An 8,070-nucleotide genomic window follows, 5' to 3' on the forward strand; every position below is an offset into this window, starting at 1 on the left:
CCAAGACAAAAAATCGCAAAAGTAAAGTGAAGAGATTGAGAGCGGTAATTCCTTAATCGCTCTCTCTCAACTCTTTCTTATCTGCATTTATACACATAAAAGTGTATGTATGTATGTTCCAACATAACTCATGTATGCCTAGGGCAGGGTTTCTCAACCTGGAAGTCGCGGCCCCTAGGGGATCGCGAAGATAGGCGGAAGAGATAAATATAGTTAGAATCTAATACCAGAAATTATTTTTAAATATTATTTTTAATTTTGTTCTGATAGGCATACTTTTGTTTTTTATACACACTGTAAAGAACAATAAAAAATAAGTCTACTGAACATTTTCAAAGGGTGTAGAATTCGTGTTACTATTCGGTTCAAAGTCTTGTCGTCGCGAATTCTGTCGAGAAATTTGAAGCTTAAAATATACAATACGATAATCATGCCTGTTGTTCTGTATGGTTGCGAAACATGGTCGCTTATTTGAGGGAAGAACATAGACTGAAAGTATTTGAGAACAAGATCCTTAGACGAATATTCGGACCCAAGAGGAACGGGAATGGGGAATGGCGGAAACTTCATAACGAGGAACTACATAATTTATACGGTTTACCCAACATTGTTAGGGTCGTCAAGTCTAGAAGACTTAGGTGGGCAGGTCATGTAGCTAGAATGGAAGAAAGTAGAAACGCTTTCAAAATCTTGACTGGAAGACCAATCGGAAAACGACCATTAGGAAGACCTAGGCGCAGATGGGAGGACAATATTAAGATGGATTTCGCTGAGATACGAATACAAAGTAGAAACTGGATCCAATTGGCTAAGGATAGAAGTCAGTGTAGAGCTTTTGTGAACGCGGCATTGAACCTCCGGGTTCCATAGGCCATAGAGTTAGTTAGTTAGTAGAGTTGTTTAAAAATGAATTTAAATCAAAGAGGTATGATATAAAACTAATGAGAACTGTATATAGAAATACTAGAAAAATACACATGCAACAAAACCTGCACATTGAAATACAATTAAAATTAAAACCTAATGAGACACCTAAGCATGGTGTAATTTCACTAGTTCAGCAATGTCCGGTTCAATCTTCATGACGAACATTATCAAGCCATTTTCAACTGATAAGCGATTTCTTATCTTTGTTTTAATGTTTACCATAAAAAACACACTTTCGCACAAGTACGATATAGCAAATGGAATTATTACTTTTAAAGGAGCAATCCCCAGACCAGGATATTCTTCTCTCCTCATCAGGCAGAACTTGTCCAAGTCTTCGTTACAAAAAACCAGTTGCAAAGACTTGTCGCATGATCATTCTATTATTTGGTCAAGAAGTTGTGGGCTTAGATCGGATACGTTAATGGCCTCTTCAATGAAGGAGTTTATCATTCATCTTGAACCAGCACCTTCGTCGTTGGGAATATAGATATTAGAGTTACTGTATCCACTGTCAGTGCCGGGCGCCGAAAAAAGGGGCCACACATTTCGGAGGAAGTGTGTTACTCATGTTAGGAAAGTGCATGTGCACATGTGTAAAACAGAAGGAAAAACGTAATAAAATGTGCTCAAAATTAAGGAAAGGTAGGGTTTATTTTGAAAATGTTATTGAGCTTCGTGCCAACCATGGTGGCGCTTCGTAGCTAGTCTGTCGACGTCACTCATATATACGGTGACATCGTACTATACTCTCGCCCCGGGCGCTGATTTTCCATGGTACTGTTCACTATAAACAAAAAAATGGATTCTACTATTATAGAAATAGGTATGTTAAAAATCCCACACAAGCTTATTATAAAACAAATTATAAAAGGGTCGCTGGCAAGAGCGTGTGATAAAAGGGGATCGTGATAGGAATTAGATTGAGAACCACTGGTCTAGAGTAATTTTAACCACATTTCTTATAGTTTCGAAAAGAGTGCTGTCGGGTTACCTATGGTGAATGGGAGGGGGATACATATAAAAGATTGGTAGAAAATGATCGATATTAGATTCATAGTTTTCGGGGTCGCTTAGATAAATAGTGAGACTTTCAATTTCGCTTAACTCCGATTAAGCTCTCATTAGTAGGGATGGGCACTAACGACTTTTCTTTGAAACTCGACTCGAAACAGACATCTTTGAGGTCTACTCTTGGACTCGGCGCGAAAAATATCTTCCAACTCGACTCGGATTAGAGTCAAGTCGAACCAAAACGAGCAAAATCCTGTGTGTAGTCCTACCTGGACAATACATAGACAATAATTATTCTATCATCAATTATACTACTATTACTACAAATAATAATAATAATAATAATAATAATAATTATTATTATTATTATTATTATTATTATTATTATTATTATTATTATTATTATTATTATTATTATTATTATTATTATTATTATTATTATTATTATTATTATTATGACAACACCGTGTACAAACATGAACAATAGATGGTTAGTAAAGGAATACTAAAAGCTAGTTGACTGCCGACGTCGGTAGTCATGAACTCTACAAGGCAAAGACATCGTTCATTACTCTAAGCTGTAAGCGTCGGTGGACTACAGATGGTCAACTATTGACCTCTCGCCAGAAATTGGTGGCCCCGCAGCGACGATCCGTGGTGGCCCAAGTTCCATTTTGAAAACTTTACTACCAGCAGCAGAGACGCGATGAAACGCCAACGAACCCAAAATTTCTCTCCCAAAATATGTCAAAATGCCTATATGTGTGATTTGTTAATATTTAGGTGAATCAAAAAACACAAAACAAATACCCGGGGTGGACGCAAACTATCAATATTACGATTACTAGGCACGTGTTCTTCTGACTTCCCCACGGAAACGATCATAAAAAGCTTGGTTGTTGAAGGATAAATCATTGACGTCTTAATTTAGCCAATCAGACAAACCCCTACATCTCGAGTTCTAGAAGGTGATACCGTGAACCGTTTCAGATTTATTGCTTCCTGGTGGAGTACTATCCATGAGCAAAATTTGAGCATAATAGCCGACATGCATCTTCGGTGCCTCTTATCTTTAGTACAATTTTAACCAGAGATGGTGTGGGTCAATGAAAATTTGATCCACGACCCACCATGACCCACTATCACCCACCACCCAAATGCCCCATTGGCCCACTCTGATCCATCAACCATCGTGATCCACTCTGACCCACCACAAACTATGAACCACTCTGAACTATTGTGACCAACTCCGACCCACCAAAACCCATCGACATCAACTCTGACCGATGGCCCACGTCCTCCTCTCCATTGGCTAAAGAGGTTACACTTGTAATAAAACAAGACTGTGAAATTATCACTTATCGGAGTTTGAATTTCTACCGTTAATGGCTCAAGCACCTCTCTGTTACAATACTGGTGGGTCTGACCTTTACGATATATAATGGCAAAGTGTTTCTCATCTTCCAAATTAAAATGAATTTAAATTTATCATATATAATTATTTCTTTGTTGCCTTACAGACACATTTCAGTAGAAAATAGGGTGAAATTTGAAAGTTTCAAATCAAGGAAAAGTAGACCAACGTAAAAAAAAAAAAAAAAAACAGAGAGAGAGAGAGAGAGAGAGAGAGAGAAACTAATTTTCTATATAATTAAGCATGCCGTACTAATTGAAAATGCCCATGCAATTAAGTTTAGAATACAAATTTTATGGCCATTTTTCTCTAACTTTATGGCTTGATTGCCTTCTGCTCGTAACGCTCCATATATTAAACACCAGCTTCAGCAATTATAAATAGAAAGCAGTGGGTATAAAATTCAAAAAGAACTTTAGTTTGCATTACTCAATTTTTTTCTCAACTAATATCAATCGTTTTCGATTATTTTTACAAATCAACCCACTACCAATTTCCAATATATAGAAAATGCACCCCCGTCCCCCCGCTCATAAAAGACAATTTTAAAAAATGCCAGGGCATATTCTCTTTATTTTTAATAAAGAGTTATATGCTGAATTTCAGCTCTCAGTTGAATGGCTTGTGAGATACTAAATTTTTCGCTCATGTGGTTCGGATTCCACGTTAATCAGTAGGTCCACGTCTCATATAGCCTCGCTGCTGAAAGGGACGCTAAACTAAACTCAACTCAACTCAATTTTTCGCAAAGTTCGGACTTCTACTCCCCGTAAGGATATGTATTATAGTGAAAGTGACACGCGTATGATAACTTCCCAGTTGGGATTGGAGCCTGATTATATACCAAACGTCAATTTATTTGACTTTGCAATTTGACCGTGATGATTACGCAGACATAGTTACTTTCAATTTTTTATGATACATATCCTTATTTCATATGTTACAGATGATTCAAAAATACTTTTTCAAGCAGTTAGCTCCTCTAGAATCTCACAGGCTGCATCCCAAAATCCAACTCCTACTATCCTATGACAATCCAAAAGTGACTGAACTGTTATTATTAGGAACAAATGACAAAATAAAAATGGAGATCTTGAAAGTAAAATGTAGAAAAGCTCGGTGCCCCCAATAACTACATATTTCTCCGCCCCTTCATCCCGAACTTAAAAATAAAACTTAATTCGAATATGGTTAATTAGTGAATTTATTACAGTTAAATTCCACTCACTACATGCTACAGCTACAACTATGTAACAAAAAATAACAACTGTGAAACATGTTCTGAATTACTATTAGATTTATTACGCTATTATTAAACATATTAGAATAGCAAAAGAGGATTGTTCGTGAAATAGTATATTTGCTCTTGATTTATAACTTTTTCATACGGAAAAAATAAAATATTATTCAAGTTTTAAACGTTGCACTCTGCAAATATGTTGCCCTCTAGGCAATGGGACTAATGTGAAATGTGGACTATTGTGGACTAATGGGAAATGCTGCACTGTTAGCGGCGCTGAAAACTTACGATTCGATTCTAATATCGAATGATTTCGATAACTTTATGTCGCTACGTAACCACCCTGGGTGCTAATGGGAGCTTAGTTGGACTTGAATTGAAAGTAGAACCATTCACCTAAGCGACCACGAAACTATGGATTCGATACTAATTTCGACTTTTTCTAGCATTTTTGATATGTATCCCGACAGTACTCTTTTTCCAGACTGTAAGAAATATAGTTAAAATTGCTCTAGATATATCAGAATTATGTTGAAATACACACATAAATCCACTTTTATATTCTGTATAAATAGAGAGTGAGCGAGCGAGCGAGCGAGAGAGGGCGACTGAAGGCATCACCACTTCCACATTGCAAAAGCATATATCAGGAATTGAATTGAAAATCTATGTAAAGACTTTCTGCTGTGGCATGCTTCATAAGGACAATTCCAGTCTGCTCAAGTGACCTTTGGGGTTCATGAATTTTTTTGTGAGCGTTCCGACTTTGGATTCTCTGTTTATACCTTCTGTTTATGCATCGAATAACTTTTCAAGAACATAAATGACATTCTGTATTATGAATGTTGAGAATTACCCTCTATATGACAAATAGCTGCAAATAAATACACTACATGATTTATTTATTGCTATTGAACGAGTTTCTTAAGTTGTATTTACATCCTCATATATAATACCGACCTACTGTGAAAATTATCTCAGATGTTATATTTTAAACATAATAATTACTATGTTCTACAATGATTATGTTATATATACACAACTTATGTATTCTAATGTAATTATTTTATATAATTTTTCATGCATTGCGGAAAATATAATTTAAAAGAAAGGATTAACCTAAACGAGATTCGAACTCTCAACCTTATGATTTGAAATCCGACAGCTTACCAATGAGCTAGCACAAGGACTTCTATAATTATGCTTCTAGAGATGTATAACGGATCTCAAGATTATTATGACATTCATATCCATTACAAACGCTGTTTCTGTTCTATTTTGACTTTTATTTTAGTACTCAGGCGATAATTATGTTCTATTTCTTAACTTTGAGCATTCTTTTACATATGGAAAGATTCTTTAACGTATTTAAATGTTCCATTACGTATGGAGAGCTAAATGACAAACAAGCATGTGCTGACATTAAAATAAAAAAGGTTTCGAAATATTGTATCATTAAGTATTTCAATCAATGTTGCTTTTTTAAACACTTGGTAACAAGTCTTATTATATTTAAAAGAAGAAAAACAAATCTGCAAACTTTTTCCCGATTGCAAAGGCTGGCTTGGAGGTTCGAACCTGGCTTACTTTTTCCCGAAGATACCCGAAGCTGGACTTAGAAAATTATTTCCTCAAAACACCAATAAAGAATGCGCTCAACCTTTTTGAGACAAGGTGTACATGTGTACAATATCCGACGCATGATGCAATGTCACGCGTCCAAGCATCCGTAAGCATTGACTAAATTTCCTATGTTACTGCGTTGTTGCAGTCATATTTCAATATCAGGTATCCTGTTTTTGTACTATCAATTATCTTCACTAAGTAAGCTTCCTATAATATTGCGTCGTTGTGATATCAATTGTCTTCATCGTTTGCATATTTCCCTTCTCTTGTTGCTAACTCGAAGCAAACCAAGAGAATAAAAGTGTCTGAATAAACCCATTAATTCAACTTTACTCAATTAAGGGCAAAAGATAACCATATTTTAAAGTTTATCGCCACAGTACTTTTGGACAATGCAAATGAAGTTGTACTTTGGACAATGCAACTTGTACTTTGAACAATGCAAATGAAGTTGTACTTTGGATAATGCAGATGAAGTACTTTGGACAATGCAAATGAAGTTGTACTTTGGACAATGCAGATGAAGTACTTTGAACAATGCAAATGAAGTTGTACTTTGGACAATGCAAATGAAGTTGTACTTTGGACAATTCAAACGAAGTCAAAGCATTTTGCATAAAAGCTTCTTCTTTTATTTATTTATTTATTTATTTACAAATGTTTCAGATACACATCAATGTCCATTTTACACTCAAACAATGTAACAACGTATATGAACGCACGTAAAATTTGACTTCAAAACATACTACACAAGTTTCGAACTACAGCCCAGAGATTTGGAAAGTAAATTGCTAAACGTTCTGTCCGTAGTAGATCCAAAAAAGCCGGCTTTCTTTAAAAATAAAAACAGATTTTTTTTTGCTTCTTCGATTTTTTATGACTTTTAAATTCAACATTTGTTTTTCTGTAGTAGATTCTACAATTAAAGAAATGCCTTTGCAACATTCACTGCTTATGAGTTCTGTGTTCAGTCCAAGGGCTGTCTATTTGTACAGTACTTTTTTTTGAACTGGCATTTCATTGGTGTTCAAGAAGTGTATGTTATGTAACCCAACATACCAAAACAGTCATGGTGGTTGCCTAACCAGCTTAGAAAGTGCCTGAAAGTTATACATCTTGATATATGTTTTATTGGTTGCCTAAACTCAAATTTGGCAAATAATAAAAAAGAATCAGGAACCAAGAAACAGATACAAACCCTTTTTTCTTTTGCTTGTAGAATTTAGCTTATACGGACACCTATTCTTCCTTCATCTGTAGTTCTTGCGATGTGGTAATTTCCTTCCGAAATTTTTCAGCACTTGTTCCATCTAGTTTTCACCACTTTGTTCGAATAGAAACATTTTGTCGTCGTCTTCCTACTTTTTTCTAAAGTTATTAAATAAAAACATTTATTTATGAAATATGAACAAAGTCACCTGACTCATTTTTGATAAAAAATTTCGGAAGAACTCACCTGCCAGAATAAAGTTACTCTCGTAGTTTTCCAGGACAAATAAGTTGTGCCATATTGTCAGGAACAAAATGAGCTGAATCGTTTCTGAGAAAATCGTCCAAAATGAATTCATCCATAAGAATAAACTACATGTTCTCTTCGGTATATAAGTCAATAGATGTGAACCATACTAACCTATGTATCGTTTAGCTCAGTAAAAGAAAGTGGAATATTTCAATAGTGGTGCCACCTATGTATGAGTTATTATTATTTTGCTCTTTATTGATCAACTTCCTTAACTTATATTCATTAACATCCTTCCAGCCTGGCACCACTTAGTTTCAATCTGTGTCGACGATGTTATAAAATAGGGAATCTGCCCATACAACAAAATACGACAGTTTCACCACACGT

This window comes from Thermobia domestica, chromosome 9 (assembly GCF_964235325.1).
Source record: "Thermobia domestica chromosome 9, izTheDome1.hap1.1, whole genome shotgun sequence".
In the NCBI taxonomy this organism is placed as follows: Eukaryota; Metazoa; Arthropoda; class Insecta; order Zygentoma; family Lepismatidae; genus Thermobia; species Thermobia domestica.